Source organism: Saccoglossus kowalevskii, chromosome 17, assembly GCF_978046115.1.
Source record: "Saccoglossus kowalevskii chromosome 17, keSacKowa6.1, whole genome shotgun sequence".
Lineage (NCBI taxonomy): Eukaryota > Metazoa > Hemichordata > Enteropneusta > Harrimaniidae > Saccoglossus > Saccoglossus kowalevskii.
Genome location: NC_140657.1, coordinates 31,448,866 through 31,470,908, shown reverse-complemented (window position 1 = coordinate 31,470,908; position 22,043 = coordinate 31,448,866). Strand labels below are relative to the sequence as shown.

The 22,043-nt window shown below is 34.8% G+C and overlaps 22 non-coding genes across 22 annotated transcripts; all 22 read right to left on the bottom strand.

The window, feature by feature from the left end:
• Window positions 1–1,011: 1,011 nt before the first annotated feature.
• TRNAK-UUU (transfer RNA lysine (anticodon UUU)) lies at window positions 1,012–1,084 on the bottom strand. Its single transcript has one exon. It is a non-coding gene; the product is annotated as a tRNA-Lys (tRNA).
• An 864-nt stretch (window positions 1,085–1,948) lies between these two features.
• TRNAK-UUU (transfer RNA lysine (anticodon UUU)) lies at window positions 1,949–2,021 on the bottom strand. The gene has a single exon. It is a non-coding gene; the product is annotated as a tRNA-Lys (tRNA).
• A 599-nt stretch (window positions 2,022–2,620) lies between these two features.
• On the bottom strand, window positions 2,621–2,693 carry TRNAK-UUU (transfer RNA lysine (anticodon UUU)). The gene has a single exon. It is a non-coding gene; the product is annotated as a tRNA-Lys (tRNA).
• A 1,654-nt stretch (window positions 2,694–4,347) lies between these two features.
• Window positions 4,348–4,420, bottom strand: TRNAK-UUU (transfer RNA lysine (anticodon UUU)). Its single transcript has one exon. It is a non-coding gene; the product is annotated as a tRNA-Lys (tRNA).
• Window positions 4,421–4,682: 262 nt separating this feature from the next.
• Window positions 4,683–4,755, bottom strand: TRNAK-UUU (transfer RNA lysine (anticodon UUU)). Its single transcript has one exon. It is a non-coding gene; the product is annotated as a tRNA-Lys (tRNA).
• Window positions 4,756–5,283: 528 nt separating this feature from the next.
• Window positions 5,284–5,356, bottom strand: TRNAK-UUU (transfer RNA lysine (anticodon UUU)). Its single transcript has one exon. It is a non-coding gene; the product is annotated as a tRNA-Lys (tRNA).
• A 528-nt stretch (window positions 5,357–5,884) lies between these two features.
• On the bottom strand, window positions 5,885–5,957 carry TRNAK-UUU (transfer RNA lysine (anticodon UUU)). Its single transcript has one exon. It is a non-coding gene; the product is annotated as a tRNA-Lys (tRNA).
• Window positions 5,958–6,220: 263 nt separating this feature from the next.
• On the bottom strand, window positions 6,221–6,293 carry TRNAK-UUU (transfer RNA lysine (anticodon UUU)). The gene has a single exon. It is a non-coding gene; the product is annotated as a tRNA-Lys (tRNA).
• An 863-nt stretch (window positions 6,294–7,156) lies between these two features.
• TRNAK-UUU (transfer RNA lysine (anticodon UUU)) lies at window positions 7,157–7,229 on the bottom strand. Its single transcript has one exon. It is a non-coding gene; the product is annotated as a tRNA-Lys (tRNA).
• Window positions 7,230–7,757: 528 nt separating this feature from the next.
• TRNAK-UUU (transfer RNA lysine (anticodon UUU)) lies at window positions 7,758–7,830 on the bottom strand. The gene has a single exon. It is a non-coding gene; the product is annotated as a tRNA-Lys (tRNA).
• Window positions 7,831–8,358: 528 nt separating this feature from the next.
• TRNAK-UUU (transfer RNA lysine (anticodon UUU)) lies at window positions 8,359–8,431 on the bottom strand. Its single transcript has one exon. It is a non-coding gene; the product is annotated as a tRNA-Lys (tRNA).
• A 1,549-nt stretch (window positions 8,432–9,980) lies between these two features.
• TRNAI-UAU (transfer RNA isoleucine (anticodon UAU)) lies at window positions 9,981–10,053 on the bottom strand. Its single transcript has one exon. It is a non-coding gene; the product is annotated as a tRNA-Ile (tRNA).
• A 1,735-nt stretch (window positions 10,054–11,788) lies between these two features.
• Window positions 11,789–11,861, bottom strand: TRNAK-UUU (transfer RNA lysine (anticodon UUU)). Its single transcript has one exon. It is a non-coding gene; the product is annotated as a tRNA-Lys (tRNA).
• A 1,321-nt stretch (window positions 11,862–13,182) lies between these two features.
• TRNAK-UUU (transfer RNA lysine (anticodon UUU)) lies at window positions 13,183–13,255 on the bottom strand. The gene has a single exon. It is a non-coding gene; the product is annotated as a tRNA-Lys (tRNA).
• Window positions 13,256–15,236: 1,981 nt separating this feature from the next.
• On the bottom strand, window positions 15,237–15,309 carry TRNAK-UUU (transfer RNA lysine (anticodon UUU)). Its single transcript has one exon. It is a non-coding gene; the product is annotated as a tRNA-Lys (tRNA).
• A 1,981-nt stretch (window positions 15,310–17,290) lies between these two features.
• On the bottom strand, window positions 17,291–17,363 carry TRNAK-UUU (transfer RNA lysine (anticodon UUU)). Its single transcript has one exon. It is a non-coding gene; the product is annotated as a tRNA-Lys (tRNA).
• A 1,655-nt stretch (window positions 17,364–19,018) lies between these two features.
• Window positions 19,019–19,091, bottom strand: TRNAK-UUU (transfer RNA lysine (anticodon UUU)). The gene has a single exon. It is a non-coding gene; the product is annotated as a tRNA-Lys (tRNA).
• A 528-nt stretch (window positions 19,092–19,619) lies between these two features.
• On the bottom strand, window positions 19,620–19,692 carry TRNAK-UUU (transfer RNA lysine (anticodon UUU)). The gene has a single exon. It is a non-coding gene; the product is annotated as a tRNA-Lys (tRNA).
• A 262-nt stretch (window positions 19,693–19,954) lies between these two features.
• Window positions 19,955–20,027, bottom strand: TRNAK-UUU (transfer RNA lysine (anticodon UUU)). Its single transcript has one exon. It is a non-coding gene; the product is annotated as a tRNA-Lys (tRNA).
• Window positions 20,028–20,290: 263 nt separating this feature from the next.
• Window positions 20,291–20,363, bottom strand: TRNAK-UUU (transfer RNA lysine (anticodon UUU)). The gene has a single exon. It is a non-coding gene; the product is annotated as a tRNA-Lys (tRNA).
• A 599-nt stretch (window positions 20,364–20,962) lies between these two features.
• TRNAK-UUU (transfer RNA lysine (anticodon UUU)) lies at window positions 20,963–21,035 on the bottom strand. The gene has a single exon. It is a non-coding gene; the product is annotated as a tRNA-Lys (tRNA).
• A 528-nt stretch (window positions 21,036–21,563) lies between these two features.
• Window positions 21,564–21,636, bottom strand: TRNAK-UUU (transfer RNA lysine (anticodon UUU)). The gene has a single exon. It is a non-coding gene; the product is annotated as a tRNA-Lys (tRNA).
• Window positions 21,637–22,043: the final 407 nt, after the last annotated feature.

Here is a 22,043-nt window from a genome sequence, read left to right as displayed (position 1 = left end):
TTGTTTATGTTTTATTTATCTCAGCGATGTGAGAGAGCAACATCTGTTTTTATGTCAACTACGTTTGAAAATTACGCCCGCTAAGGGGGTTGAACCCTTGACCTTAAGATTAAAAGTCCCACGCTCTACCGACTGAGCTAACCGGGCTACTCAGGATCCTGCCTTTTCGTACTCGATTGTCCCAAACCTCCATAATAAGTCAATGCTTTGATTTCATGCACGAAGATACTTCAAATGAGTCTATGAGCTGACAATGATTTGTATTTTTATGAGAAAACGTTTAATCTAATTCAAAGCATTAATTAAATACCGAGTTATTACAATGAAATCGTTGAATTGTTTGTGTTTTATTTATCTCAGCGATGCGAGCGAATAATATCAAGCTATTAGAATGAAATGTTTGAATTGTTTATGTTTCGCACTCTGTCTTTTCGTGGTCGATTGTCCCAAATCTCCATAATAAGTCAATGCTTTGATTTCACCCACGAAGATACTTCAAATGAGTCTATGAGCTGACAATGATTTGTATTTTTATGAGAAAACGTTTAATCTAATTCAAAGCATTAATTAAATACCGAGTTATTACAAAGAAATGTTTGAATTGTTTATGTTTTATTTATCTCAGCGATGCAAGCAAACAATATCTATTTTCATGTGAACCACGTTTCAAAAGTACGCCCGCTAAAGGGGTTGAACCCTTGACCTTAGGATTAAAAGTCCCACGCTCTACCGACTGAGCTAACCGGGCTGCTCAGGATCCTGTCTTTTCGTACTCGATTGTCCCAAACCTCCATAATAAGTCAATGCTTCGATTTCATGCACGAAGATACTTCAAATGAGTTTATGAGCTGACAATGATTTGTATTTTTATGAGAAAACGTCTAATCTAATTCAAAGCATTAATGAAATACCGAGTTATTACAATGAAATGTTTGAATTGTTTATGTTTTATTTATCTCAGCGATGTGAGAGAGCAACATCTGTTTTTACGTCAACTACGTTTCAAAATTACGCCCGCTAAGGGGGTTGAACCCTTGACCTTAGGATTAAAAGTCCCACGCTCTACCGACTGAGCTAACCGGGCTGCGCAGGATCCTGCCTTTTCGTACTCGATTGTCCCAAACCTCCATAATAAGTCAATGCTTTGATTTCATGCACGAAGATACTTCAAATGAGTCTATGAGCTGACAATGATTTGTATTTTTATGAGAAAACGTTTAATCTAATTCAAAGCATTAATTAAATACCGAGTTATTACAATGAAATCGTTGAATTGTTTGTGTTTTATTTATCTCAGCGATGCGAGCGAATAATATCAAGCTATTAGAATGAAATGTTTGAATTGTTAATGTTTCGCACTCTGTCTTTTCGTGGTCGATTGTCCCAAATCTCCATAATAAGTCAATGCTTTGATTTCACCCACGAAGATACTTCAAATGAGTCTATGAGCTGACAATGATTTGTATTTTTATGAGAAAACGTTTAATCTAATTCAAAGCATTAATTAAATACCGAGTTATTACAAAGAAATGTTTGAATTGTTTATGTTTTATTTATCTCAGCGATGCAAGCAAACAATATCTATTTTCATGTGAACCATGTTTCAAAAGTACGCCCGCTAAAGGGGTTGAACCCTTGACCTTAGGATTAAAAGTCCCACGCTCTACCGACTGAGCTAACCGGGCTGCTCAGGATCCTGTCTTTTCGTACTCGATTGTCCCAAACCTCCATAATAAGTCAATGCTTCGATTTCATGCACGAAGATACTTCAAATGAGTTTATGAGCTGACAATGATTTGTATTTTTATGAGAAAACGTCTAATCTAATTCAAAGCATTAATGAAATACCGAGTTATTACAATGAAATGTTTGAATTGTTTATGTTTTATTTATCTCAGCGATGTGAGAGAGCAACATCTGTTTTTACGTCAACTACGTTTCAAAATTACGCCCGCTAAGGGGGTTGAACCCTTGACCTTAGGATTAAAAGTCCCACGCTCTACCGACTGAGCTAACCGGGCTGCGCAGGATCCTGTCTTTTCGTACTCGATTGTCCCAAACCTCAATAATAAGTCAATGCTTTGATTTCACGCACGAAGATACTTCAAATGAGTCTATGAGCTGACAATGATTTGTATTTTTATGAGAAAACGTTTAATCTAATACAAAGCATTAATTAAATACCGAGTTATTACAATGAAATGTTTGAATTGTTTATGTTTTATTTATCTCAGCGATGTAAGCAAACAATATCTATTTTTATGTGAACCACGTTTCAAAATTACGCCCGCTAAGGGGGTTGAACCCTTGACCTTAAGATTAAAAGTCCCACGATCTACCGACTGAACTTACCGGGCTGCTCAGGATCCTGTCTTTTCGTACTCGATTGTCCCAAACCTCCATAATAAGTCAATGCTTTGATTTCATGCACGAAGATACTTCAAATGAGTCTATGAGTTGACAATGATTTGTGTTTTTATGAGAAAACGTTTAATCTAATTCAAAGCATTAATTAAATACCGAGATATTACAATGAAATGTTTGAATTGTTTATGTTTTATTTATCTCAGCGATGTGAGAGAGCAACATCTGTTTTTATGTCAACTACGTTACAAAATTACGCCCGCTAAGGGGGTTGAACCCTTGACCTTAGGATTAAAAGTCCCACGCTCTACCAACTGAGCTAACCGGGCTGCTCAGAATCCTGTCGTTTCGTACTCGATTGTCCCAAACCTCCATAATAAGTCAATGCTTTGATTTCACGCACGAAGATACTTCGAATGAGTCTATGAGCTGACAATGATTTGTATTTTTATGAGAAAACGTTTAATCTAATTCAAAGCATTAATTAAATACCGAGTTATTACAATGAAATCGTTGAATTGTTTGTGTTTTATTTATCTCAGTGATGCGAGCGAATAATATCAAGTTATTAGAATGAAATGTTTGAATTGTTTATTTTTCGGACTCTGTCTTTTCGTAGTCGATTGTCCCAAATCTCCATAATAAGTCAATGCTTTGATTTCACTCACGAAGATACTTCAAATGAGTCTGTGAGCTGACAATGATTTGTATTTTTATGAGAAAACGTTTAATCTAATTCAAAGCATTAATTAAATTCCGAGTTATTACAATGAAATGTTTGAATTGTTTATGTTTTATTTATCTCAGCGAGGTGAGAGAGCAACATCTGTTTTTATGTCAACTACGTTTCAAAATTACGCCCGCTAAGGGGGTTGAACCTTTGACCTTAGGATTAAAAGTCCCACGCTGTAACGACTTAGCTAATTGGGCTGCTCAGGATCCTGTCTTTTCGTACTCGATTGTCCCAAACCTGCATAATAAGTCAATGCTTTGATTTCATGCACGAAGATACTTCAAATGAGTCTATGAGTTGACAATGATTTGTGTTTTTATGAGAAAACGTTTAATCTAATTCAAAGCATTAATTAAATACCGAGTTATTACAATGAAATTTTGAATTGTTTATGTTTTATTTATCTCAGCGATGTGAGCAAAGAATATCTATTTTTATGTGAACCACGTTTCAAAATTACGCCCGCTAAGGAGGTTGAACCCTTGACCTTAGGATTAAAAGTCCCACGCTCTACCAACTGAGCTAACCGGGCTGCTCAGGATCCTGTCTTTTCGTACTCGATTGCCCAAACCTCCATATTAAGTCAATGCTTTGATTTCACGCACGAAGATACTTCAAATGAGTCTTAAATTAACTCACTATGAGCTGACAATGATTTGTATTTTCATGAGAAAGCGTTTAATCTTATTCAAATGATTAATTAAATACCGAGTTATTACAATGGAATGTTTGAATTGTTTATGTTTTATTTATCTCTGCGATGTGAGCAAACAATATCTATTTTTATGTGAACCACGTTTCAAAATTACGTTTACGTTTAATATAATTCAAAGCATTAATTAAATACCGAGTTTTATTTATCTCTGCGATGTGAGCAAACAATATCTTTTTTTAAGTGAACCGCGTTTCAAAAATACGCCCGCTAAGAGGGTTGACCCTTGACCTTAGGATTAAAAGTCCCAGGCTCTACCGACTGAGCTAACCGGGCTGCTCAGGATCCTGTCTTTTCGTACTCGATTGTCCCAAACCTCCATAATAAGTCAATGCTTTGATTTCATGCACGAAGATACTTCAAATGAGTCTATGAGTTGACAATGATTTGTATTTTTATGAGAAAACGTTTAATCTAATTCAAAGCATTAATTAAATACCGAGTTATTACAATGAAATTTTGAATTGTTTATGTTTTATTTATCTCAGCGATGTGAGCAAAGAATATCTATTTTTATGTGAACCACGTTTCAAAATTACGCCCGCTAAGGGGGTTGAACCCTTGACCTTAGGATTAAAAGTCCCACGCTCTACCGACTGAGCTAACCGGGCTGCTCAGGATCCTGTCTTTTCGTACTCGATTGTCCCAAACCTCCATAATAAGTCAATGCTTTGATTTCATGCACGAAGATACTTCAAATGAGTTTATGAGCTGACAATGATTTGTATTTTTATGAGAAAACGTTTAATCTAATTCAAAGCATTAATTAAATACCGAGTTATTACAATGAAATTTTGAATTGTTTATGTTTTATTTATCTCAGCGATGTGAGCAAAGAATATCTATTTTTATGTGAACCACGTTTCAAAATTACGCCCGCTAAGGGGGTTGAACCCTTGACCTTAGGATTAAAAGTCCCACGCTCTACCGACTGAGCTAACCGGGCTGCTCAGGATCCTGTCTTTTCGTACTCGATTGTCCCAAACCTCCATAATAAGTCAATGCTTTGATTTCACGCACGAAGATACTTCAAATGAGTCTATGAGCTGACAATGATTTGTATTTTTATGAGAAAACGTTTAATCTAATTCAAAGCATTAATTAAATACCGAGTTATTACAATGAAATCGTTGAATTGTTTGTGTTTTATTTATCTCAGCGATGCGAGCGAATAATATCAAGTTATTAGAATGAAATGTTTGAATTGTTTATTTTTCAGACTCTGTCTTTTCGTAGTCGATTGTCCCAAATCTCCATAATAAGTCAATGCTATGATTTCACGCACGAAGATACTTCAAATGAGTCTATGAGCTGACAATGATTTGTATTTTTATGAGAAAACGTTTAATCTAATTCAAAGCGTTAATTAAATTCCGAGTTATTACAATGAAATGTTTGAATTGTTTATGTTTTATTTATCTCAGCGATGTGAGAGAGCAACATCTGTTTTTATGTCAACTACGTTTGAAAATTACGCCCGCTAAGGGGGTTGAACCCTTGACCTTAGGATTAAAAGTCCCACGCTCTTCCGACTGAGCTAACCGGGCTGCTCAGGATCCTGTCTTTTCGTACTCGATTGTCCCAAACCTCCATAATAAGTCAATGCTTTGATTTCATGCACGAAGATACTTCAAATGAGTCTATGAGCTGACAATGATTTGTATTTTTATGAGAACACGTTTAATCTAATTCAAAGCATTAATTAAATACCGAGTTATTACAATGAAATCGTTGAATTGTTTGTGTTTTATTTATCTCAGCGATGCGAGCGAATAATATCAAGCTATTAGAATGAAATGTTTGAATTGTTTATGTTTCGCACTCTGTCTTTTCGTGGTCGATTGTCCCAAATCTTCATAATAAGTCAATGCTTTGATTTCACCCACGAAGATACTTCAAATGAGTCTATGAGCTGACAATGATTTGTATTTTTATGAGAAAACGTTTAATCTAATTCAAAGCATTAATTAAATACTGAGTTATTACAAAGAAATGTTTGAATTGTTTATGTTTTATTTATCTCAGCGATGTAAGCAAACAATATCTATTTTCATGTGAACAACGTTTCAAAATTACGCCCGCTAAGGGGGTTGAACCCTTGACCTTAGGATTAAAAGTCCCACGCTCTACCGACTGAGCTAACCGGGCTGCTCAGGATCCTGTCTTTTCGTACTCGATTGTCCCAAACCTCCATAATAAGTCAATGCTTTGATTTCATGCACGAAGATACTTCAAATGAGTTTATGAGCTGACAATGATTTGTATTTTTATGAGAAAACGTTTAATCTAATTCAAAGCATTACTGAAATACCGAGTTATTACAATGAAATGTTTGAATTGTTTATGTTTTATTTATCTCAGCGATGTGAGAGAGCAACATCTGTTTTTATGTCAACTACGTTACAAAATTACGCCCGCTAAGGGAGTTGAACCCTTGACCTTAGGATTAAAAGTCCCACGCTCTACCGACTGAGCTAACCGGGCTGCTCAGGATCCTGTCTTTTCGTACTCGATTGTCCCAAACCTCCATAATAAGTCAATGCTTTGATTTCACGCACGAAGATACTTCAAATGAGTCTATGAGCTGACAATGATTTGTATTTTTATGAGAAAACGTTTAATCTAATTCAAAGCATTAATTAAATACCGAGTTATTACAATGAAATCGTTGAATTGTTTGTGTTTTATTTATCTCAGTGATGCGAGCGAATAATATCAAGTTATTAGAATGAAATGTTTGAATTGTTTATTTTTCGGACTCTGTCTTTTCGTAGTCGATTGTCCCAAATCTCCATAATAAGTCAATGCTTTGATTTCACGCACGAAGATACTTCAAATGAGTCTATGAGCTGACAATGATTTGTATTTTTATGAGAAAACGTTTAATCTAATTCAAAGCATTAATTAAATTCCGAGTTATTACAATGAAATGTTTGAATTGTTTATGTTTTATTTATCTCAGCGATGTGAGAGAGCAACATCTGTTTTTATGTCAACTACGTTTCAAAATTACGCCCGCTAAGGGGGTTAAAACGTTGACCTTAGGATTAAAAGTCCCACGCTCTAACGACTTAGCTAATTGGGCTGCTCAGGATCCTGTCTTTTCGTACTCGATTGTCCCAAACCTCCATAATAAGTCAATGCTTTGATTTCATGCACGAAGATACTTCAAATGAGTCTATGAGTTGACAATGATTTGTGTTTTTATGAGAAAACGTTTAATCTAATTCAAAGCATTAATTAAATACCGAGTTATTACAATGAAATTTTGAATTGTTTATGTTTTATTTATCTCAGCGATGTGAGCAAAGAATATCTATTTTTATGTGAACCACGTTTCAAAATTACGCCCGCTAAGGGGGTTGAACCCTTGACCTTAGGATTAAAAGTCCCACGCTCTACCGACTGAGCTAACCGGGCTGCTCAGGATCCTGTCTTTTCGTACTCGATTGTCCCAAACCTCCATAATAAGTCAATGCTTTGATTTCATGCACGAAGATACTTCAAATGAGTTTATGAGCTGACAATGATTTGTATTTTTATGAGAAAACGTTTAATCTAATTCAAAGCATTAATTAAATACCGAGTTATTACAATGAAATCATTGAATTGTTTGTATTTTATTTATCTCAGCGATGCGAGCGAATAATATCAAGTTATTAGAATGAAATGTTTGAATTGTTTATTTTTCAGACTCTGTCTTTTCGTAGTCGATTATCCCAAATCTCCATAATAAGTCAATGCTATGATTTCACGCACGAAGATACTTCAAATGAGTCTATGAGCTGACAATGATTTGTATTTTTATGAGAAAACGTTTAATCTAATTCAAAGCGTTAATTAAATTCCGAGTTATTACAATGAAATGTTTGAATTGTTTATGTTTTATTTATCTCAGCGATGTGAGAGAGCAACATCTGTTTTTATGTCAACTACGTTTGAAAATTACGCCCGCTAAGGGGGTTGAACCCTTGACCTTAGGATTAAAAGTCCCACGCTCTTCCGACTGAGCTAACCGGGCTGCTCAGGATCCTGTCTTTTCGTACTCGATTGTCCCAAACCTCCATAATAAGTCAATGCTTTGATTTCACGCACGAAGATACTTCAAATGAGTCTATGAGCTGACAATGATTTGTATTTTTATGAGAACACGTTTAATCTAATTCAAAGCATTAATTAAATACCGAGTTATTACAATGAAATCGTTGAATTGTTTGTGTTTTATTTATCTCAGCGATGCGAGCGAATAATATCAAGCTATTAGAATGAAATGTTTGAATTGTTTATGTTTCGCACTCTGTCTTTTCGTGGTCGATTGTCCCAAATCTTCATAATAAGTCAATGCTTTGATTTCACCCACGAAGATACTTCAAATGAGTCTATGAGCTGACAATGATTTGTATTTTTATGAGAAAACGTTTAATCTAATTCAAAGCATTAATTAAATACTGAGTTATTACAAAGAAATGTTTGAATTGTTTATGTTTTATTTATCTCAGCGATGTAAGCAAACAATATCTATTTTCATGTGAACAACGTTTCAAAATTACGCCCGCTAAGGGGGTTGAACCCTTGACCTTAGGATTAAAAGTCCCACGCTCTACCGACTGAGCTAACCGGGCTGCTCAGGATCCTGTCTTTTCGTACTCGATTGTCCCAAACCTCCATAATAAGTCAATGCTTTGATTTCATGCACGAAGATACTTCAAATGAGTTTATGAGCTGACAATGATTTGTATTTTTATGAGAAAACGTTTAATCTAATTCAAAGCACTACTGAAATACCGAGTTATTACAATGAAATGTTTGAATTGTTTATGTTTTATTTATCTCAGCGATGTGAGAGAGCAACATCTGTTTTTATGTCAACTACGTTACAAAATTACGCCCGCTAAGGGAGTTGAACCCTTGACCTTAGGATTAAAAGTCGCACGCTCTACCGACTGAGCTAACCGGGCTGCTCAGGAACCTGTCTTTTCGTACTCGATTGTCCCAAACCTCCATAATAAGTCAATGCTTTGATTTCACGCACGAAGATACTTCAAATGAGTCTATGAGCTGACAATGATTTGTATTTTTATGAGAAAACGTTTAATCTAATTCAAAGCATTAATTAAATACCGAGTTATTACAATGAAATCGTTGAATTGTTTGTGTTTTATTTATCTCAGTGATGCGAGCGAATAATATCAAGTTATTAGAATGAAATGTTTGAATTGTTTATTTTTCGGACTCTGTCTTTTCGTAGTCGATTGTCCCAAATCTCCATAATAAGTCAATGCTTTGATTTCACGCACGAAGATACTTCAAATGAGTCTATGAGCTGACAATGATTTGTATTTTTATGAGAAAACGTTTAATCTAATTCAAAGCATTAATTAAATTCCGAGTTATTACAATGAAATGTTTGAATTGTTTATGTTTTATTTATCTCAGCGATGTGAGCAAAGATTATCTATTTTTATGTGAACCACGTTTCAAAATTACGCCTGCTAAGGGGGTTGAACCCTTGACCTTAGGATTAAAAGTCCCACGCTCTACCAACTGAGCTTACCGGGCTGTTCATGATCCTGTCTTTTCGTACTCGATTGCCCAAACCTCCATATTAAGTCAATGCTTTGATTTCACGCACGAAGATACTTCAAATGAGTCTTAAATTAACTCACTATGAGCTGACAATGATTTGTATTTTCATGAGAAAGCGTTTAATCTTATTCAAATGATTAATTAAATACCGAGTTATTACAATGGAATGTTTGAATTGTTTATGTTTTATTTATCTCTGCGATGTGAGCAAACAATATCTATTTTTTAAGTGAACCGCGTTTCAAAAATACGCCCGCTAAGAGGGTTGAACACTTGACCTTAGGATTAAAAGTCCCACGCTCTACCGACTGAGCTAACCGGGCTGCTCAGGATCCTGTCTTTTCGTACTCGATTGTCCCAAACCTCCATAATAAATCAATGCTTTGATTTCATGCACGAAGATACTTCAAATGAGTCTATGAGTTGACAATGATTTGTATTTTTATGAGAAAACGTTTAATCTAATACAAAGCATTAATTAAATACCGAGTTATTACAATGAAATATTGAATTGTTTATGTATTATTTAGCTCAGCTATGTGAGCAAAGAATATCTATTTTTATGTGAACCACGTTTCAAAAGTACGCCCGCTAAAGGGGTTGAACCCTTGACCTTAGGATTATAAGTCCCACGCTCTACCGACTGAGCTAACCGGGCTGCACAGGATCCTGTCTTTTCGTACTCGATTGTCCCAAACCTCCATAATAAGTCAATGCTTTGATTTCACGCACGAAGATACTTCAAATGAGTCTTAAATTAACTCACTATGAGCTGACAATGATTTGTATTTTCATGAGAATGCGTTTAATCTTATTCAAATGATTAATTAAATACCGAGTTATTACAATGGAATGTTTGAATTGTTTATGTTTTATTTATCTCTGCGATGTGAGCAAACAATATCTATTTTTATGTGAACCACGTTTCAAAATTACGTTTACGTTTAATATAATTCAAAGCATTAATTAAATACCGAGTTTTATTTATCTCTGCGATGTGAGCAAACAATATCTTTTTTTAAGTGAACCGCGTTTCAAAAATACGCCCGCTAAGAGGGTTGAACCCTTGACCTTAGGATTAAAAGTCCCACGCTCTACCGACTGAGCTAACCGGGCAGCTCAGGATCCTGTCTTTTCGTACTCGATTGTCCCAAACCTCCATAATAAATCAATGCTTTGATTTCATGCACGAAGATACTTCAAATGAGTCTATGAGTTGACAATGATTTGTATTTTTATGAGAAAACGTTTAATCTAATTCAAAGCATTAATTAAATACCGAGTTATTACAATGAAATATTGAATTGTTTATGTTTTATTTAGCTCAGCTATGTGAGCAAAGAATATCTATTTTTATGTGAACCACGTTTCAAAATTACGCCCGCTAAAGGGGTTGAACCCTTGACCTTAGGATTAAAAGTCCCACGCTCTACCGACTGAGCTAACCGGGCTGCACATGACCCTGTCTTTTCGTACTTGATTGTCCTAAACCTCCATAATAAGTCAATGCTTTGATTTCACGCACGAAGATACTTCAAATGAGTCTATGAGCTGACAATTATTTTTATTTTTATGAGAAAACGTTTAATCTAATTCAAAGCATTAAATAAATACCGAGTTATTACAATGAAATCGTTGAATTGTTTGTGTTTTATTTATCTCAGCGATGCGAGCGAATAATATCAAGTTATTAGAATGAAATGTTTGAATTGTTTATTTTTCCGACTCTGTCTTTTCGTAGTCGATTGTCCCAAATCTCCATAATAAGTCAATGCTTTGATTTCACGTTCGAAGATACTTCAAATGAGTCTATGAGCTGACAATGATTTGTATTTTTATGAGAAAACGTTTAATCTAATTCAAAGCATTAATTAAATACCGAGTTATTACAATGAAATGTTTGAATTGTTTATGTTTTATTTATCGTTTAATCTAATTCAAAGCATTAATCAAATACCGATATATTACAATGGAATGTTTGAATTGTTTATGTTTTATTTATCTCAGCGATGTGAGAGAGCAACATCTGTTTTTATGTCAACTACGTTACAAAATTACGCCGGCTAAGGGGGTTGAACCCTTGACCTTAGGATTAAAAGTCCCACGCTCTACCAACTGAGCTAACCGGGCTGCTCAGGATCCTGGCTTTTCGTACTCGATTGTCCCAAACCTCCATAATAAGTCAATGCTTTGATTTCACGCACGAAGATACTTCAAATGAGTCTATGAGCTGACAATGATTTGTATTTTTATGAGAAAACGTTTAATCTAATTCAAAGCATTAATTAAATACCGAGTTATTACAATGAAATCGTTGAATTGTTTGTGTTTTATTTATCTCAGCGATGTGAGCAAAGAATATCTATTTTTATGTGAACCACGTTTCAAAATTACGCCCGCTAAGGGGGTTGAACCCTTGACCTTAGGATTAAAAGTCCCACGCTCTACCAACTGAGCTAACCGGGCTGCTCAGGATCCTGTCGTTTCGTACTCGATTGTCCCAAACCTCCATAATAAGTCAATGCTTTGATTTCACGCACGAAGATACTTCAAATGAGTCTTAAATTAACTCACTATGAGCTGACAATGATTTGTATTTTCATGAGAATGCGTTTAATCTTATTCAAATGATTAATTAAATACCGAGTTATTACAATGGAATGTTTGAATTGTTTATGTTTTATTTATCTCTGCGATGTGAGCAAACAATATCTATTTTTATGTGAACCACGTTTCAAAATTACGTTTACGTTTAATATAATTCAAAGCATTAATTAAATACCGAGTTTTATTTATCTCTGCGATGTGAGCAAACAATATCTTTTTTTAAGTGAACCGCGTTTCAAAAATACGCCCGCTAAGAGGGTTGAACCCTTGACCTTAGGATTAAAAGTCCCACGCTCTACCGACTGAGCTAACCGGGCAGCTCAGGATCCTGTCTTTTCGTACTCGATTGTCCCAAACCTCCATAATAAATCAATGCTTTGATTTCATGCACGAAGATACTTCAAATGAGTCTATGAGTTGACAATGATTTGTATTTTTATGCGAAAACGTTTAATCTAATTCAAAGCATTAATTAAATACGGAGTTATTACAATGAAATATTGAATTGTTTATGTTTTATTTAGCTCAGCTATGTGAGCAAAGAATATCTATTTTTATGTGAACCACGTTTCAAAATTACGCCCGCTAAAGGGGTTGAACCCTTGACCTTAGGATTAAAAGTCCCACGCTCTACCGACTGAGCTAACCGGGCTGCACAGAAACCTGTCTTTTCGTACTCGATTGTCCTAAACCTCCATAATAAGTCAATGCTTTGATTTCACGCACGAAGATACTTCAAATGAGTCTATGAGCTGACAATTATTTTTATTTTTATGAGAAAACGTTTAATCTAATTCAAAGCATTAAATAAATACCGAGTTATTACAATGAAATCGTTGAATTGTTTGTGTTTTATTTATCTCAGCGATGCGAGCGAATAATATCAAGTTATTAGAATGAAATGTTTGAATTGTTTATTTTTCGGACTCTGTCTTTTCGTAGTCGATTGTCCCAAATCTTCATAATAAGTCAATGCTTTGATTTCACGTACGAAGATACTTCAAATGAGTCTATGAGCTGACAATGATTTGTATTTTTATGAGAAAACGTTTAATCTAATTCAAAGCATTAATTAAATTCCGAGTTATTAAAATGAAATGTTTGAATTGTTTATGTTTTATTTATCTCAGCGATGTGAGAGAGCAACATCTGTTTTTATGTCAACTACGTTTCAAAATTACGCCCGCTAAGGGGGTTGAACCCTTGACCTTAGGATTAAAAGTCCCAAGCTCTACCGACTGAGCTAACCGGGCTGCTCAGGATCCTGTCTTTTCGTACTCGATTGTCCCAAACCTCCATAATAAGTCAATGCTTTGATTTCACGCACGAAGATACTTCAAATGAGTCTTAAATTAACTCACTATGAGCTGACAATGATTTGTATTTTCATGAGAAAGCGTTTAATCTTATTCAAATGATTAATTAAATACCGAGTTATTACAATGGAATGTTTGAATTGTTTATGTTTTATTTATCTCTGCGATGTGAGCAAACAATATCTATTTTTATGTGAACCACGTTTCAAAATTACGTTTACGTTTAATATAATTCAAAGCATTAATTAAATACCGAGTTTTATTTATCTCTGCGATGTGAGCAAACAATATCTTTTTTTAAGTGAACCGCTAAGAGGGTTGAACCCTTGACCTTAGGATTAAAAGTCCCACGCTCTACAGACTGAGCTAACCGGGCAGCTCAGGATCCTGTCTTTTCGTACTCGATTGTCCCAAACCTCCATAATAAATCAATGCTTTGATTTCATGCACGAAGATACTTCAAATGAGTCTATGAGTTGACAATGATTTGTATTTTTATGCGAAAACGTTTAATCTAATTCAAAGCATTAATTAAATACGGAGTTATTACAATGAAATATTGAATTGTTTATGTTTTATTTAGCTCAGCTATGTGAGCAAAGAATATCTATTTTTATGTGAACCACGTTTCAAAATTACGCCCGCTAAAGGGGTTGAACCCTTGACCTTAGGATTAAAAGTCCCACGCTCTACCGACTGAGCTAACCGGGCTGCACAGGACCCTGTCTTTTCGTACTCGTTTGTCCTAAACCTCCATAATAAGTCAATGCTTTGATTTCACGCACGAAGATACTTCAAATGAGTCTATGAGCTGACAATTATTTTTATTTTTATGAGAAAACGTTTAATCTAATTCAAAGCATTAAATAAATACCGAGTTATTACAATGAAATCGTTGAATTGTTTGTGTTTTATTTATCTCAGCGATGCGAGCGAATAATATCAAGTTATTAGAATGAAATGTTTGAATTGTTTATTTTTCGGACTCTGTCTTTTCGTAGTCGATTGTCCCAAATCTTCATAATAAGTCAATGCTTTGATTTCACGTACGAAGATACTTCAAATGAGTCTATGAGCTGACAATGATTTGTATTTTTATGAGAAAACGTTTAATCTAATTCAAAGCATTAATTAAATTCCGAGTTATTAAAATGAAATGTTTGAATTGTTTATGTTTTATTTATCGTTTAATCTAATTCAAAGCATTAATCAAATACCGATATATTACAATGGAATGTTTGAATTGTTTATGTTTTATTTATCTCAGCGATGTGAGAGAGCAACATCTGTTTTTATGTCAACTACGTTACAAAATTACGCCGGCTAAGGGGGTTGAACCCTTGACCTTAGGATTAAAAGTCCCACGCTCTACCAACTGAGCTAACCGGGCTGCTCAGGATCCTGGCTTTTCGTACTCGATTGTCCCAAACCTCCATAATAAGTCAATGCTTTGATTTCACGCACGAAGATACTTCAAATGAGTCTATGAGCTGACAATGATTTGTATTTTTATGAGAAAACGTTTAATCTAATTCAAAGCATTAATTAAATACCGAGTTATTACAATGAAATCGTTGAATTGTTTGTGTTTTATTTATCTCAGCGATGCGAGCGAATAATATCAAGTTATTAGAATGAAATGTTTGAATTGTTTATTTTTCGGACTCTGTCTTTTCGTAGTCGATTGTCCCAAATCTCCATAATAAGTCAATGCTTTGATTTCACGCACGAAGATACTTCAAATGAGTCTATGAGCTGACAATGATTTGTATTTTTATGAGAAAACGTTTAATCTAATTCAAAGCATTAATTAAATTCCGAGTTATTAAAATGAAATGTTTGAATTGTTTATGTTTTATTTATCTCAGCGATGTGAGAGAGCAACATCTGTTTTTATGTCAACTACGTTTCAAAATTACGCCCGCTAAGGGGGTTGAACCCTTGACCTTAGGATTAAAAGTCCCAAGCTCTACCGACTGAGCTAACCGGGCTGCTCAGGATCCTGTCTTTTCGTACTCGATTGTCCCAAACCTCCATAATAAGTCAATGCTTTGATTTCACGCACGAAGATACTTCAAATGAGTCTTAAATTAACTCACTATGAGCTGACAATGATTTGTATTTTCATGAGAAAGCGTTTAATCTTATTCAAATGATTAATTAAATACCGAGTTATTACAATGGAATGTTTGAATTGTTTATGTTTTATTTATCTCTGCGATGTGAGCAAACAATATCTATTTTTATGTGAACCACGTTTCAAAATTACGTTTACGTTTAATATAATTCAAAGCATTAATTAAATACCGAGTTTTATTTATCTCTGCGATGTGAGCAAACAATATCTTTTTTTAAGTGAACCGCTAAGAGGGTTGAACCCTTGACCTTAGGATTAAAAGTCCCACGCTCTACAGACTGAGCTAACCGGGCAGCTCAGGATCCTGTCTTTTCGTACTCGATTGTCCCAAACCTCCATAATAAATCAATGCTTTGATTTCATGCACGAAGATACTTCAAATGAGTATATGAGTTGACAATGATTTGTATTTTTATGCGAAAACGTTTAATCTAATTCAAAGCATTAATTAAATACGGAGTTATTACAATGAAATATTGAATTGTTTATGTTTTATTTAGCTCAGCTATGTGAGCAAAGAATATCTATTTTTATGTGAACCACGTTTCAAAATTACGCCCGCTAAAGGGGTTGAACCCTTGACCTTAGGATTAAAAGTCCCACGCTCTACCGACTGAGCTAACCGGGCTGCACAGGACCCTGTCTTTTCGTACTCGTTTGTCCTAAACCTCCATAATAAGTCAATGCTTTGATTTCACGCACGAAGATACTTCAAATGAGTCTATGAGCTGACAATTATTTTTATTTTTATGAGAAAACGTTTAATCTAATTCAAAGCATTAAATAAATACCGAGTTATTACAATGAAATCGTTGAATTGTTTGTGTTTTATTTATCTCAGCGATGCGAGCGAATAATATCAAGTTATTAGAATGAAATGTTTGAATTGTTTATTTTTCGGACTCTGTCTTTTCGTAGTCGATTGTCCCAAATCTTCATAATAAGTCAATGCTTTGATTTCACGTACGAAGATACTTCAAATGAGTCTATGAGCTGACAATGATTTGTATTTTTATGAGAAAACGTTTAATCTAATTCAAAGCATTAATTAAATTCCGAGTTATTAAAATGAAATGTTTGAATTGTTTATGTTTTATTTATCGTTTAATCTAATTCAAAGCATTAATCAAATACCGATATATTACAATGGAATGTTTGAATTGTTTATGTTTTATTTATCTCAGCGATGTGAGAGAGCAACATCTGTTTTTATGTCAACTACGTTACAAAATTACGCCGGCTAAGGGGGTTGAACCCTTGACCTTAGGATTAAAAGTCCCACGCTCTACCAACTGAGCTAACCGGGCTGCTCAGGATCCTGGCTTTTCGTACTCGATTGTCCCAAACCTCCATAATAAGTCAATGCTTTGATTTCACGCACGAAGATACTTCAAATGAGTCTATGAGCTGACAATGATTTGTATTTTTATGAGAAAACGTTTAATCTAATTCAAAGCATTAATTAAATACCGAGTTATTACAATGAAATAGTTGAATTGTTTGTGTTTTATTTATCTCAGCGATGCGAGCGAATAATATCAAGTTATTAGAATGAAATGTTTGAATTGTTTATTTTTCGGACTCTGTCTTTTCGTAGTCGATTGTCCCAAATCTCCATAATAAGTCAATGCTTTGATTTCACGCACGAAGATACTTCAAATGAGTCTATGAGCTGACAACGATATGTATTTTTATGAGAAAACGTTTAATCTAATTCAAAGTATTAATTAAATTCCGAGTTATTAAAATCAAATGTTTGAATTGTTTATGTTTTATTTATCTCAGCGATGTGAGAGAGCAACATCTGTTTTTATGTCAACTACGTTTCAAAATTACGCCCGCTAAGGGGGTTGAACCCTTGACCTTAGGATTAAAAGTCCCACGCTCTACCGACTGAGCTAACCGGGCTGCTCAGGATCCTGTCTTTTCGTACTCGATTGTCCCAAACCTCCATAATAAGTCAATGCTTTGATTTCATGCACGAAGATACTTCAAATGAGTCTATGAGTTGACAATGATTTGTGTTTTTATGAGAAAACGTTTAATCTAATTCAAAGCATTAATTAAATACCGAGTTATTACAATGAAATTTTGAATTGTTTATGTTTTATTTATCTCAGCGATGTGAGCAAAGAATATCTATTTTTATGTGAACCACGTTTCAAAATTACGCCCGCTAAGGGGTTGAACCCTTGACCTTAGGATTAAAAGTCCCACGCTCTACCGACTGAGCTAACCGGGCTGCTCAGGATCCTGTCGTTTCGTACTCGATTGTCCCAAACCTCCATAATAAGTCAATGCTTTGATTTCACGCACGAAGATACTTCAAATGAGTCTTAAATTAACTCACTATGAGCTGACAATGATTTGTATTTTCATGAGAATGCGTTTAATCTTATTCAAATGATTAATTAAATACCGAGTTATTACAATGGAATGTTTGAATTGTTTATGTTTTATTTATCTCTGCGATGTGAGCAAACAATATCTATTTTTATGTGAACCACGTTTCAAAATTACGTTTACGTTTAATATAATTCAAAGCATTAATTAAATACCGAGTTTTATTTATCTCTGCGATGTGAGCAAACAATATCTTTTTTTAAGTGAACCGCGTTTCAAAAATACGCCCGCTAAGAGGGTTGAACCCTTGACCTTAGGATTAAAAGTCCCACGCTCTACCGACTGAGCTAACCGGGCAGCTCAGGATCCTGTCTTTTCGTACTCGATTGTCCCAAACCTCCATAATAAATCAATGCTTTGATTTCATGCACGAAGATACTTCAAATGAGTCTATGAGTTGACAATGATTTGTATTTTTATGCGAAAACGTTTAATCTAATTCAAAGCATTAATTAAATACCGAGTTATTACAATGAAATATTGAATTGTTTATGTTTTATTTAGCTCAGCTATGTGAGCAAAGAATATCTATTTTTATGTGAACCACGTTTCAAAATTACGCCCGCTAAAGGGGTTGAACCCTTGACCTTAGGATTAAAAGTCCCACGCTCTACCGACTGAGCTAACCGGGCTGCACAGGACCCTGTCTTTTCGTACTCGATTGTCCTAAACCTCCATAATAAGTCAATGCTTTGATTTCACGCACGAAGATACTTCAAATGAGTCTATGAGCTGACAATTATTTTTATTTTTATGAGAAAACGTTTAATCTAATTCAAAGCATTAAATAAATACCGAGTTATTACAATGAAATCGTTGAATTGTTTGTGTTTTATTTATCTCAGCGATGCGAGCGAATAATATCAAGTTATTAGAATGAAATGTTTGAATTGTTTATTTTTCGGACTCTGTCTTTTCGTAGTCGATTGTCCCAAATCTTCATAATAAGTCAATGCTTTGATTTCACGTACGAAGATACTTCAAATGAGTCTATGAGCTGACAATGATTTGTATTTTTATGAGAAAACGTTTAATCTAATTCAAAGCGTTAATTAAATTCCGAGTTATTACAATGAAATGTTTGAATTGTTTATGTTTTATTTATCTCAGCGATGTGAGAGAGCAACATCTGTTTTTATGTCAACTACGTTACAAAATTACGCCCGCTAAGGGAGTTGAACCCTTGACCTTAGGATTAAAAGTCCCACGCTCTACCGACTGAGCTAACCGGGCTGCTCAGGATCCTGTCTTTTCGTACTCGATTGTCCCAAACCTCCATAATAAGTCAATGCTTTGATTTCACGCACGAAGATACTTCAAATGAGTCTATGAGCTGACAATGATTTGTATTTTTATGAGAAAACGTTTAATCTAATTCAAAGCATTAATTAAATACCGAGTTATTACAATGAAATCGTTGAATTGTTTGTGTTTTATTTATCTCAGCGATGCGAGCGAATAATATCAAGTTATTAGAATGAAATGTTTGAATTGTTTATTTTTCGGACTCTGTCTTTTCGTAGTCGATTGTCCCAAATCTTCATAATAAGTCAATGCTTTGATTTCACGTACGAAGATACTTCAAATGAGTCTATGAGCTGACAATGATTTGTATTTTTATGAGAAAACGTTTAATCTAATTCAAAGCATTAATTAAATTCCGAGTTATTAAAATGAAATGTTTGAATTGTTTATGTTTTATTTATCTCAGCGATGTGAGAGAGCAACATCTGTTTTTATGTCAACTACGTTTCAAAATTACGCCCGCTAAGGGGGTTGAACCCTTGACCTTAGGATTAAAAGTCCCACGCTCTACCGACTGAGCTAACCGGGCTGCTCAGGATCCTGTCTTTTCGTACTCGATTGTCCCAAACCTCCATAATAAGTCAATGCTTTGATTTCATGCACGAAGATACTTCAAATGAGTCTATGAGTTGACAATGATTTGTGTTTTTATGAGAAAACGTTTAATCTAATTCAAAGCATTAATTAAATACCGAGTTATTACAATGAAATGTTGAATTGTTTATGTTTTATTTATCTCAGCGATGTGAGCAAAGAATATCTATTTTTATGTGAACCACGTTTCAAAATTACGCCCGCTAAGGGGGTTGAACCCTTGACCTTAGGATTAAAAGTCCCACGCTCTACCGACTGAGCTAACCGGGCTGCTCAGGATCCTGTCTTTTCGTACTCGATTGTCCCAAACCTCCATAATAAGTCAATGCTTTGATTTCATGCACGAAGATACTTCAAATGAGTTTATGAGCTGACAATGATTTGTATTTTTATGAGAAAACGTTTAATCTAATTCAAAGCATTAATGAAATACCGAGTTATTACAATGAAATGTTTGAATTGTTTATGTTTTATTTATCTCAGCGATGTGAGAGAGCAACATCTGTTTTTATGTCAACTACGTTACAAAATTACGCCCGCTAAGGGGGTTGAACCCTTGACCTTAGGATTAAAAGTCCCACGCTCTACCGACTGAGCTAACCGGGCTGCTCAGGATCCTGTCTTTTCGTACTCGATTGTCCCAAACCTCCATAATAAGTCAATGCTTTGATTTCACGCACGAAGATACTTCAAATGAGTCTATGAGCTGACAATGATTTGTATTTTTATGAGAAAACGTTTAATCTAATTCAAAGCATTAATTAAATACCGAGTTATTACAATGAAATTTTGAATTGTTTATGTTTTATTTATCTCAGCGATGTGAGCAAAGAATATCTATTTTTATGTGAACCACGTTTCAAAATTACGCCCGCTAAGAGGGGTTGAACCCTTGACCTTAGGATTAAAAGTCCCACGCTCTACCGACTGAGCTAACCGGGCTGCTCAGGATCCTGTCTTTTCGTACTCGATTGTCCCAAACCTCCATAATAAGTCAATGCTTTGATTTCATGCACGAAGATACTTCAAATGAGTTTATGAGCTGACAATGATTTGTATTTTTATGAGAAAACGTTTAATCTAATTCAAAGCATTAATGAAATACCGAGTTATTACAATGAAATGTTTGAATTGTTTATGTTTTATTTATCTCAGCGATGTGAGAGAGCAACATCTGTTTTTATGTCAACTACGTTACAAAATTACGCCCGCTAAGGGAATTGAACCCTTGACCTTAGGATTAAAAGTCCCACGCTCTACCGACTGAGCTAACCGGGCTGCTCAGGATCCTGTCTTTTCGTACTCGATTGTCCCAAACCTCCATAATAAGTCAATGCTTTGATTTCACGCACGAAGATACTTCAAATGAGTCTATGAGCTGACAATGATTTGTATTTTTATGAGAAAACGTTTAATCTAATTCAAAGCATTAATTAAATACCGAGTTATTACAATGAAATCGTTGAATTGTTTGTGTTTTATTTATCTCAGCGATGCGAGCGAATAATATCAAGTTATTAGAATGAAATGTTTGAATTGTTTATTTTTCAGACTCTGTCTTTTCGTAGTCGATTGTCCCAAATCTCCATAATAAGTCAATGCTTTGATTTCACGCACGAATATACTTCAAATGAGTCTATGAGCTGACAATGATTTGTATTTTTATGAGAAAACGTTTAATCTAATTCAAAGCGTTAATTAAATTCCGAGTTATTACAATGAAATGTTTGAATTGTTTATGTTTTATTTATCTCAGCGATGTGAGAGAGCAACATCTGTTTTTATGTCAACTACGTTACAAAATTACGCCCGCTAAGGGAGTTGAACCCTTGACCTTAGGATTAAAAGTCCCACGCTCTACCGACTGAGCTAACCGGGCTGCTCAGGATCCTGTCTTTTCGTACTCGATTGTCCCAAACCTCCATAATAAGTCAATGCTTTGATTTCACGCACGAAGATACTTCAAATGAGTCTATGAGCTGACAATGATTTGTATTTTTATGAGAAAACGTTTAATCTAATTCAAAGCATTAATTAAATACCGAGTTATTACAATGAAATCGTTGAATTGTTTGTGTTTTATTTATCTCAGCGATGCGAGCGAATAATATCAAGTTATTAGAATGAAATGTTTGAATTGTTTATTTTTCGGACTCTGTCTTTTCGTAGTCGATTGTCCCAAATCTTCATAATAAGTCAATGCTTTGATTTCACGTACGAAGATACTTCAAATGAGTCTATGAGCTGACAATGATTTGTATTTTTATGAGAAAACGTTTAATCTAA